The sequence below is a fragment of the Eptesicus fuscus genome, chromosome 10 (genome assembly GCF_027574615.1).
Source record: "Eptesicus fuscus isolate TK198812 chromosome 10, DD_ASM_mEF_20220401, whole genome shotgun sequence".
NCBI classification, from domain to species: Eukaryota; Metazoa; Chordata; class Mammalia; order Chiroptera; family Vespertilionidae; genus Eptesicus; species Eptesicus fuscus.
The window spans coordinates 56,584,471-56,596,538 of record NC_072482.1 but is presented as its reverse complement, the minus strand read 5'-3'; the positions used below and the strand labels follow the sequence as shown (position 1 = coordinate 56,596,538).

The following is a 12,068-nucleotide window of genomic DNA, read 5'->3' as shown; positions in this document are numbered from 1 at the left end:
AAGTGAAAGAAAACAAATCAGCAAAGAGGCAGAAAAAGCATTAAAGTGTGAATATATATACTCACAGAATGGGATAGACACATCCTGGAAAATGAGTACAAAATATAGGTCTATTTCAAACAATATTTAGTGGTGAAAAAACAAATCATAAAAGACTAGACAAGGTGGATTATTTATATAATGGTGCAATACATAAAACTAAACAACGTTTTATTTAGAGATACATGCATGTAGCATATAATTATTAAGAAAATAAATACCAGAAAATTTAGAATAGTGAATGGTTAACTCCTCAGAAAGGAATGACAGTCTCATTGGGAAGGGACATACAAGGATCTCATTGGTATTGATTATGTTTCAATTCTTCAGATAGGTGGTATGTACATGTTTATCTTTATCAAATATTATTATTTGTATTAAGACTATACATATATTATTCATATGAACTTCTTTGTGTTTATAAGTACAACATGACCCCCCCCCATAGGAAGTTATTTACAATAGTCACCTTAAAAAATTATTGATTGTTACTATTTAAACCACCATAATTGGGTCCAAAAACTAGAGTAAATAAATGAGGATGTGTTCAGACAGTTTAACATTTTTTTCTGTCCAACTGTATGCAAGGCTCAAAGTATTATCTGGTCAAATGTGTGAAATGTTTAGGGAAATTAAATGCCTTTTGGCATTTCATCAATAGTAGTATAGTCCTGCTTTAATTGATTTTAGCACCAAGCTAATTTCATGCCTGAGAAATAGACAAATTCAGGTTAAAACTTTAGCAATTCCCAATTAATTTCTGACTTACTAAATTTAGTATATGAAGTAGCAGGATAGAAGAAGGAACAATGTGAATAGTTAGACATCATTTACAGAGTGTAGGAAAAAGGCCAGAAAATATGTGAGATCGATGATGAGAGGGGCTCAAAACTTTAACAATATGATTTTAGAGATTTTCCTGCATTCAAGAAATAGTATATGTGGTTCTCAGAGAAGGAAAATTAAAGAGATTGAAGATGCAGTTTAGTGGGGGGAAATGAGACAAATAGGGATTAACATCTAAAGTGTAAAATAGTGTGAGCTAGCACTTGTTTTTAGTTATACCATTTGCTATGCCTCAGGTTAAGATCAACAAATTATAAATTCTGAAACCCAATTTTAAAATGTTAAGTTACTCACTGGTAAATGTCAGAGCTGTGCTGAAGTCATGGTTTGCTGCTGAGATTGTTGTCATTTAATGGTGCACACGATGCTTGGAAGCATAAAAATTTAAAAATGATTATTTTTAGTCAATTAAATATTTTCACTTACTATTTTCCAAAAATATTTGTGGTGCCTTATCACTGTACATAAACTAAAATGAAATGGAAGGGCATATAAATACATCAGGGCCATGTAAAAATACATATAGAACTGGAAGATAAGGTCAAAGGAAAAGTTGAGGAGAAAACAATGAGTTTCTTCAGAATATATTCCTCATCAATAAATTTTATTCTCTTCCATTTTGCTGGTTTGGTTTAAAGCAAAATTAAAACAGGATATCTAGGGAGATAAATGAATTGAAACTTTAAACAAAAATCTTTGGTAAACTTTATTACCCTCAGAGGATTACAGGCTCTACATATAACCTGTGGGTTAATGCTATCATTAAGACCCAACTTTTACTACTGCTCCAAATATATATTCATCTTACTAATACAAAGACTATCCTATCTAATAATAGAGTAACATGTAAATTACCATCACTCCGCTACACCCACGATTGGGCGGCGGGAGGCTGGGGGGCGGGACTCGGGGTGGCCTATCGGGCCATTGAGAGGCACGGATCCGCTGCCACTGAGGGGGGCTACCCTGCTGTTGAGAGGCGCAGGGGGCGGGACTCCCACCCCCTGTGCCTCTCCACGGCCAGATCCGGGGCCGCCGCTGAGGGGGTCCCGCCCCCTGCGCCTCTCAATTGCAGGGTAGCCCCCCCTCAGCGGCCGTGGACCATCAAAAGTGGGGGAGCGAGCTCTGGCCTCAGTCAGCGAGCCATGGAAACCCGGCAGAGGATGAAGAGCAGCGACCAGGAAGACATGGAGAAGCACCGCATCCACCTACGCCCCGTCACTCTGCGCACACGCTGCACCTCCTGCCCTGTGAGGTCCGGGTTAACCGGCCCTGTGGGGTGCTTTTTCACCCCGGCCATCCGTCAGGGTCCCGATGGACTCGAAGTGTCATTTGGGGGCTGCAGTCTGAGGGGCGAGGAGGTGGAGGTGCCGCCTGGCCTGCTGGGATACGTGATGGTGATGGAAGAGAAGTCGGTGGGGAAGCAGGACTTTTCAGCGGGATCCGACAAGGACGAGCAGGAGCTGGTGGAACCCCCGGAGGTGCTAGAGTGGGACTTCGACCGCTTTATTCGTGCCTCTGCCAGTTTCAGCCACTTCACCCTGTGGGGCCTGGAGAGCATCCCTGGCCCGGATGCCAAAGTGCGTGCGGCCCTGACCTGGCCCAGCCTCGCTGAAGCGATCCATAAACAGGTGCCGCAGGACTGAGAACCAGCGCTTGAAACTGGAAGCCACCGATCCCTTCACCAGCTCTCCACTTTGGATCCACTGAGTCCACCACCCCAATAAATGAGCTCTTTCACAGCAAAAACAAAAACAAAAACAAAACAAAAAAACAAAACAAAGTGGGGGACCTGGGTGCCTGTCTGCTCCGGCACCAGGCCTTTCAGAAGCCTCCGCTGAGCCGGAGGCTTCTGAAAGGCCTGGTGCACCAGCGGACAGGCACCCAGCTCCACTGCGAAAAGCGAAAGCGTGTAGGGAACCCTACACGTGCATGATTTAATCATGCACTGGGCCTCTAGTATACACACACACACACACACACACACACACACACACACACTAGCACATACGAGGGTACTGGGATTGTGGAGAAGATAGAGCAGCGATATTTTCTTTCGGTAAAGTTTACTGTGGAAAAGCTTGGTTTTTATATTTAATGATGTAAGGTATTCTGAATATGACAATGGTAAGCAAAATCTTCATGTCCATGTCCATGACCAGGGCTCAACTGTGCCCGCAATAAGTGTTTTTAAATGCAGATATTTAGCTTGGTAGGTGTTACACATTTTTTTCCTCCAAATTCTCTCTCTTAGCCAATACTGGGAAACTGTTATTGAAATCAACTTTTTTTTTTTTTTTGGTAGTGGATTTTCAAGACCAATGTTTTAGTTCAACAGTGAGTAGACCTGCTACAGTTTATCAGAAAACAAAAATTAATGGATGCCTGTACTATATAGATGTGCCAACCTATTGTGTCGATGAGCAGAAAAATAATATTTTTTTAAATATTTTTATTGAGGTATTAATGTGTACATATCTTACTATTACCCCCCCCACCCCACACCCACACATGCCCTCCCCCCCCAGAAAAATAATATTTTTAAAGAAATCAGATGTTAAGGGTTAAAAAGAAGAGGGTTAAAAAAAAAGATAGACTGATTAAAATAAATTTTCTCTAGAAAATATTCTTACTTCTTGGAAGATAAAAATGATTCCAATTCTATATCTGAATTGAGAACTATTTTCAGGTTTTAGAAATAAAACATTAGAACTATGTATAAGACTAGGATCATTTTGTAACTAAAGGTTCTGCAGTTTTGGCAAACTATGAATTGTAGAAAAGGTAAAGGAAGAGCAAGGGGACCCTTAGATCCAGCATAGTGCTTTCCCTAAATAGAGTAGGAAAAATGTGGGACCAATTACAGATAGAAGTACTGTATATTGAAATGTTTAAAAAAAAAAAAAGGAGCTTAACCCATTTGAAAGGTGCAGGAAGTACCCAAGGGAAGTGGCATGAACAGAATGAGGAAATTGAGTTTTATAGATATAGAAAAAGAGCAAACAGGGATGTTTGAGCCATGACAAATGACTTGAAACCTGAATAATTAAAAAAACTATGGAGAGGTCAGACTTGATGTGTGTGTGTGTGTGTGTGTGAGAGAGAGAGAGAGAGAGAGAGAGAGAGAGAGAGAGAGAGAGAGAGAAAGAACATATAGCTTTCAGTAGTTCCATAGGTGACATTTCTGGGAAGCAGCTCCAAATAGCCAATGTTATATCTTATGTCCTCTTTCTATTGAAATCTTGAAGGGATAATTTAACTGGAAAAAATACTTTCGAGAAAGGGGAAAATACTCCTCAAAAGCAATAGAGGCCTATTAAATTAAAATACAGATTGTAGGAATTACCATTAAGCAGCAAAGTGGAAAAACCAAACACCAAAAAACAACAACAACAAAAACACACAACACAACAAAAACAAAACTTAGAATCCTGCTAGAGTTGGTGAAATGTAGAAACAAGAGAAGACGATAATGGGACGGGCATAACCATGAATTGTAAATGGGAAATTAAATGTTATAAATGTGTGAATACTCCACTTCTAACAAGAAAAGAATGTTTCCCTTAATAGAGCTCATTTAAGGCAGAACTGAATGCAAAGATCACAAAGGTAAGAAAAAGTCTTCCAAAGTAAAATCAGGAGAAGGTAAGGATATTCGGAAGACATTAAAGGGAAGAAAGTAGCCTAGTTAATGTCTGGGGAATAGAACATGTGGGGATTTGGTGTTTCAGATGCCACTTGTCAAAGGATGCGGAGGTCTTCTGCACAGGTAATGAATTCTCAAACCTTAACCTCATCTACAGGACAGGGGTTTCTCATCATCACTTACAACCTTAACTCTGTGAAGGCAGAGGTTTTTGTCTATTTCGTTGACTCTTATCTCAAAAGTAATGCCTGTCATTTAAGAAGGCCCTCAGTGAATCTCTGTTGAATAAATGATTAAATATAGTACTGCCTACCTTTACCAGTTTCCATTATAGTTCTTGATAAATCCAAATAATGCATCCATTAGATATTTTTAAGTAAACTAATTTTCCTGTGAGTTTCCAAAATTAAATTATATGCATGTCTTAATATTTGAAATATCTATAGAGATTAAGAAAATCAATGACTTTGGTGGTGTAAGGGTGGCAAAAGACAACTACAAATTGAAACTTTAAGCTATTTTTTATGATAATGCATGGCACTATTACCTTTTTGAAGGAAAAACTTAATTCATGAATATAACATTTTATTAGAATAAAGGATAATACTTCCTTTTTTTATAGACTACATTGCCTGGGAGCACAAAACCAAGTTCTCCAAATTAGCTTCAGCTGATTTAGATAGAAAATAAAAAGAAAGGAGGCCAGAAGAACAATTTCTTGAAATAATAACTTTAATGTTAAGAGATTATTTCTAATCACCTTGTTTTCAGGATGCTCAGGCTGCAGGTTTGTAAAATATATGTATCTGAGTCCATGGTTTTAGCCATAGAGAAAAAGACTGAAAGAGGAAATACAAATTAAAACACAAATGAAATGCCACTGCACACCTGTTAGAATGGCCAAAACCCAGAACACTGACAACACCAAGTGCTGGTGAGGAGGTGGAGCAACAGCTACTCTCACTCATTGTTGGTGCGAATGCAAATGGTACAGCCTCTTTGAAAGACAGTTTGGCAGCTTCTTATAAAACTAAATATCCTCTCATCATATGACCCATATGATTCTTGGTATTTACTCAAAGGGGTTGAAAACGTATTTTCACACAAGACCTGCACATAGATGTTTACAGCAGCTTTATTCATTAATTATCAAAACTTGATAGCAACCAAGATGTCCTTCAGTAGATGAGTGAGTTAATACACTGTTGTACATCCAGATAATGGATTATTATTTGGGGCAAAAAAGGAACGAACTATCATAAAAAGACATGGAGGGATCTTAAATACATATTACTAAGAAAAAGAACCCAATCCCTGAAGGCTACATATTGTGGCATTCCAACCATAGGACATTCTGGAAAAGGCCAAACTTTGGAGACCATAAAAATATCAGTGCTTACCAGGTGTTAGTGGGGAGGGAGTTATGAATAAGTGGAGCACATAGGATTTTTAGGACAGTAAAACTACTATGTATGGCACTATAATGGTGGGTACATGTCTTTAGGCATTTGTTCAAACCCCCCAAATGTACAAAACTAAGAGAGAACCCTAATGTAATCTATGGGCTCTGGGTAATAATGATGTTTCAATGTAGGTTCATTCATTGTAACAAATGTACCACTCTGATGAGGGATGCTTATAATTGGGAAGGCTCTGTGTTTGTCAGGGCAGAGATAATAAAGGACATTTCTGTACTTCCCATTCAATTTTTCTGTGCACCAAAAATTGCTAAAAATGTATGTTTTAAAAAGATAATTTATCAACTTATTTTAATCTAATATTTACTTTCTTCTTTTTCCCTACAAAGTGACAAGGAGTTGTTAAAAGATAAACTGGGCATACTAAATATTTTAAGTTTATTTGAACCATAATCAGTTTAAATTGGGCAGTGCCAAACCAGATGTGGTTAGGAGCACTCTACCAATATGAAGGAGCCAGAGGAAAGACATAAATACAGTACAGAAGCAAAGAAAGGAAATTTTATTAGTTGTAGCTTAAGCCTCCTTGGCTGTTTGTGATTGGTTGTTCTGATTTCATAACCCTGAGGCATTCACAGGGTTAAATTTAGGTTGCCATGACATTAAAACCACAACAATCTACTGGCCTTCTTATTTAATTAATTTAAAGGAGTGTTAAGTGTAGACTCTATAAGGTCTAAGGCTAGATGATGGGGCTCAGTTAACTAAAAATCTAGGTTAAAATATCAAACAAGAATCAAAGCTCTCTCTCAGAACAGGCTTGCGTAGATCATTGTGATCTATTGAAAAAGAATATACTAGAAATATTCCCATTAAAATAATTTTCACGTACAAAGCACATGTATTAACACTGAAATAAATTCTCAGTGTATGTAATTAACATTTATAATTAAAATAACAATCTAAAGTGGCATAACTTCTCAGCAGAAATCTTCTTGGTTGAATCAGCTACCACACCATGGAGCTCTTGGAGATGCTGATGGCAGAGACTGAAAAATTGCACAGTGGGACTGAGCATTGAACTCCATATGCCAACTGGGCCTTTCCTAGCAGGATTTCACAGACAGGATTTCACCCATTTGGATTGCATTGTGTAATGCTTGTTTTTGCTTTCTCTGCCTCTTTCAAGTTGGAAGTATCAAAGTGGAGGGATGAGAGAAGTTGATTAGATCAAACTTTCAGAGAAAAGAGGATGTTAGGGGAAAATAAAACAAAGTAAATCCTTTATAATAAAAGTGTAGTATGCAAATTGTCCCCTCCACCGAGTTCTTCTGGGTGTTTGACCAAGGGGTGGGGGCGGGGCCAGCTGGGGGAATGGAGGGAAACCCCGGCTGGTAGCAGGCAGCCACTAGGGACCCTACCAGTGCACAAATTTCATGCACTGGGCCTCTAGTTTATACATAATTATCTTAGAGTAAAACACAGTGCTAGAAGAAGTCAATTTCTAAACCATAATCTGGTCCTTGGTATTACAAACTTGCTCCTAATCCTTTTCTTGAATCACTTTCCTTAGTTTTCCAAAGCCCAATAAGGTGTTAAACTCTTTACATTTGTGACTTGTTCAATTTTATCTTATGATTTTGTATATTTTTATATCATGTTACTCAACTCATGTTACTCAACTCAGAACAGACTCCTCCTATCTAGTCCCCAAATAAAATACCAAATTCATGATATTAATCATGAAAACATTCACATGCAATGGCATACAGACACAGATACACAGATACACACATCTGCATACATATCAACCATACATACACCCAACCATACTTTACATACATGCATGCATCCATAAAAATGTCTAAACTCAAAAGAAATAAGAGAATCTAGCATCCAATCTTTTTTTTCTACCAGAATTTCTTGAATAAAATCAGTAACCAAAAATTAGTTTTCAAACTGTAATTTTGACTTTGTTTAAATTGTGCTTTTCATACATTGGTACAATCTTAAATAATAATTGTGTGCTAACTATATGGGGGGAAGAAAATTCAAGCTATAAGGAAAGAAAATATTGTTACCTTTTATTATGTTATAATATGCATGCTGTTGGTGTTTGATATGTATAAAGAAGTTTGAAACTTTAGATAAAATTTTCCTTCCTTTTTATTCTCTCAGAAGAGCTGTCTGTAGTGGAGTTTATAGAGCCTGGAGTAGATTTATGTAATTAGCTTGGTTGCAAGCCATCTTTCCCATAGGTCAAGCCAATTAAAGGATAACTAAGGGAGACATGGCTCCAAACAGTGGCATATGGCACAATGGCACTAAAGCTCACTAGAGAGGGAAAGCAAAGTTACATGGATTATATCTTTGAAATGAAACAAAATTGAATGCTGAACACGTTCAACTCAAATCTCCCCCCACCCCCCAGTTGTTTTGTTTTCAGTATGTGTACTTTATTCTGTACTCTCCTTATGTCAAGTACATCCTGTTAAGGAAGGGAAGGGGAGGAGATTTGAACTCTGGTTTCTGTCACCGTGTTATTTGCCACATTTACCTAGAATTTCCTCGCTCCCTGGGTTGGTTGTTGCTGCTCACAAAGGATTCAACTTCGTTGGAATCACATTTGCCCAGTGGACTACAAAGTCAGTTTCCTAACTCAGAAATCTGGGATCTGAGCCTTAGGAAACAGGCAGATATTCAATCAGAATAGTCTGAAAATTAGGCAAAGATTTTGAATGAAGTGTAAATGTAATATATGAAAAAAAGTAATTTCATGGAATGTTAGAGTCTATTCAATAGTGATCATAAGTAAAATGACTATCTTCCAAATTTTCCTCTATAAATTTTGGGTAAAGAGGAGAAAATTTTAGCAAAAAGAAAAACAAATGGAGGTGTGGAGTTAATCTCAATATAACCAAACCTCTGGATTGTGTCAATTAATAATTTTCAAATCAGTTTCTGGGGTGTAAATTGACAGACGCACACATGTATAGATGTTTGTCAGTTAATTAAAAGTCCATCAAGTACTACCTCAGGATTAACTTTGGATGGCAAAACAATTCACCCTCAACTGTGATGGGATTTCAACTCATTCTGCAGTTTGTTTCCTTGACATTGTCCCTTTACCTACTTTAAGAACTAAATTGTTAAAACTTAAGCTAAAAACAATAGAAAATTAAGCTATTTTCAGGCCCTCTTAAAAGACTGTATTTCATCAAAAGTAGGTAGTTGGAAAAACTATGGATATAATACTGGAGGCTTCTTTTCCTTCTGGCTCTGTTACCAGATAGATGATTTTAAACACATCTGATTTCACCTCTCCGTGCCTCGGGTTTCTCATTTCCAAGTGGTGGAATCCGGGGTGGATAAGAAAGATGGTCTTTGGGGTTCTTTTCTACTTTGAAAATCCTCGGAATCTAAGCCATCTATTTTTATTAATCACATTTTACCCTGCAAAACAGAAAATGAAAGTTAAGTTTGAGATGAGGTGAAATTATTTAACAAAGTGCAGAAAACTAAAAAGTATAGATGAGTTTTTTAAACCATATATAAATTGCTCCTTTGAATAAGCAAAGTAGATCACTGTATATTATGTGGAACATTACTTCTTCCTCAATCTTATTCCTTGAAAGGTAAGCTGAAAATCTCCAAATTCCTTCATCACCATTCTCAGAATGCCTTTATTTTCTCATGTGCCAGTGTCTGAATGATTTGCATTATATGACCATTGTTCTTTAGGAACCTAGATTCAGAAGACTATTATGTGTTGAATCACATTTGAATTCACCCTAGACATTTATTAATGCCTAATGATATTATTGGACGCGCGCGCGCGCGCGCACACACACACACACACACACACACACACACACACACACATTTTAAGGACCAACTTGCTCTTCTATGTTGACAGGCTAAGTCCCATTGAGAAATGTGGCATTTTGCTATGAAAGATGTATAGAAATGTGAAAATAATTTTCATTTTTCAAATATGCCATGGTTGAATACGTAAATACTTGAAGAAACATATACCTTTTACTCTTCTAATTTATTGCATCTTGCAAAATTGCAGTAGAGAGATACTTCATGCGCTGGCTATTTTATTCCCTTTTAAAAATACATAGGCAAACATATCCCCCCTGAGCCTGCCTACATCTAGCTATGGACAAAAAGTTTTACCTTGTCTATAAATGCTTTGTACAGAGACTGTTACACTTACTTCCTTTAAGATGCTACCGGCTAAACTAGAACTGGTACCAGAAATATTAGAGCAGAATTATTTCATTTAAAGAAATAAAGGTGGGTGTATGAGGCTTCTGTCATGTCTGTATATTTACAGTGAAAAGTCAGTTCTGGGCAGTTTGTGTTAAAAATGACAGCATTTCCATCAAGCTTTACATCAGCTGCTGCTATAGCTGGAGTCAGAATTATCATTCTTCATTGGGCTGTCTTGCTTTATGATATCAATTAGGAAACAATCTGTTTTGTTGGCACATGGTACAATTAGGATGCAAAACACAGTGACTGTGAAGCAAAATATTTTTCAGGGCGAAGGCTGATTTGCCCGAGCATGAGGTCAGGAAATGGTATCCTTCTTCTGTTAGTCTTTCTTTAATTTGTACTGATGTCAGTTTACTGACATTAGTACAATGAAATACTATTATTATGTTGGCTATTTTTTTGTTTTGTTTTTCCCCTGATAATATTAACATTTAATTGTTAAGAACTTATAGCTATTACTTCTTTTCTTTGTTTTCAGTTGTTCTAGAATTTATGTTCAAACACTTATACTGTAGAAAAAATTTAAAAAATCACGATCTATATCAAACAAAAGAGAAAGTACACTAGAGGGCACTAGTAAGCTATACTTTTAATTAATTTATTTTTCATTTACCATTATAATTTGCATGTCTTTAGAGATGCTTTCACTGCTTAATCTGATCTATTTGAGACTACTCATTTTTCTTTCTTTGTTGCTTTTTTTGTTTTAATACCAGTGAGCTCATTTGGTAATTTTCATTGACCAGGAAAGTTCTAGACCTTTAGTTTCATTATTTTGATAAGCTTGATTCCATATGGATTGTCTGGGTGGCCTTTATACCTTTATTGAAACCCAAAGACTTTGTCCTATGACATTTCCAATGTTTTTTAAAAGAGCATCTTTGCAGCTTCAAGTAATTGCTACTTAAGCCCACTTGTATGGGCTTTGAGATATACACAAATCACTCCTGGGTATTTCTTCTAAGCCACATTCAAACCCCAGTCTCCAGAGGTGAAAGACTAGATATTTAAGTAATCTGCCACCTGCTCATTCATATGTGATTGGTAGAGAAGACAAATTCATATTCTGAAGAATATACAAAAACACTTTTTCTTAAAAGGTCAAGTGAAATTTATGCCTCATGATTAAAACTTTGGCATTTCAATTAATTTTTAAAAGTCACAAACAATATAGTGAGCTTTAAAAGGTACTTAAAGGGAAAATACATTGTATACATTAAACAAGATAAACCAAATTTAATGACTTCTTTAGAATATGTTGTTCTTCCTTCTTTATTTAATAAGATTTAAATTTTTTTCTAAGTTCTATGATAGTAGGAATACTCTTTCCTCTAATTCATCTTTTGTGTTTGTGGTACTTTTATTATTTTAATTGCCTTCTCTTTAGAAATATCATTTTTAAAGTCATGAGTAAAATGATGAAACAGTTATTTTACAAGTACACATATTATAAAGAATGTTGGGATTTATAATGACAGTAATTACAATGTTAATATAAATGATTATAGTAATATTAATTCAGTAGGATACAATTAAAACCTTGATTATAGTCCAAATCCAATCTGTTGAAATATAAGATTTTACAATAAAATATTTCTTTGTATTTCTGCTCTTAAAGACTGTCTCAATTGTCAACTCCAGAAACACAGTTTCAGTACACAGCTCATGTAATGTGTGATGTTTTTATTCTAATGTATATATGAAAGGAATCTTTTCTGGGTATCCCTCTAATAGTCACTGATTGTAATTTTTACATCAGTGTTATGTTAGCTCATAACACTGATGTGGGCCACCTCAAAACAGGACTAAAGAAATTCATCTTATATTCTTATATC

At 36.4% G+C, this 12,068-nt stretch overlaps 1 pseudogene; it reads left to right on the top strand.

Annotated features, from left to right (window-relative positions):
* The first annotated feature begins 2,048 nt into the window (after positions 1-2,048).
* On the top strand, positions 2,049-2,628 carry LOC129150586 (ribonuclease H2 subunit C-like; annotated as a pseudogene).
* Positions 2,629-12,068: the final 9,440 nt, after the last annotated feature.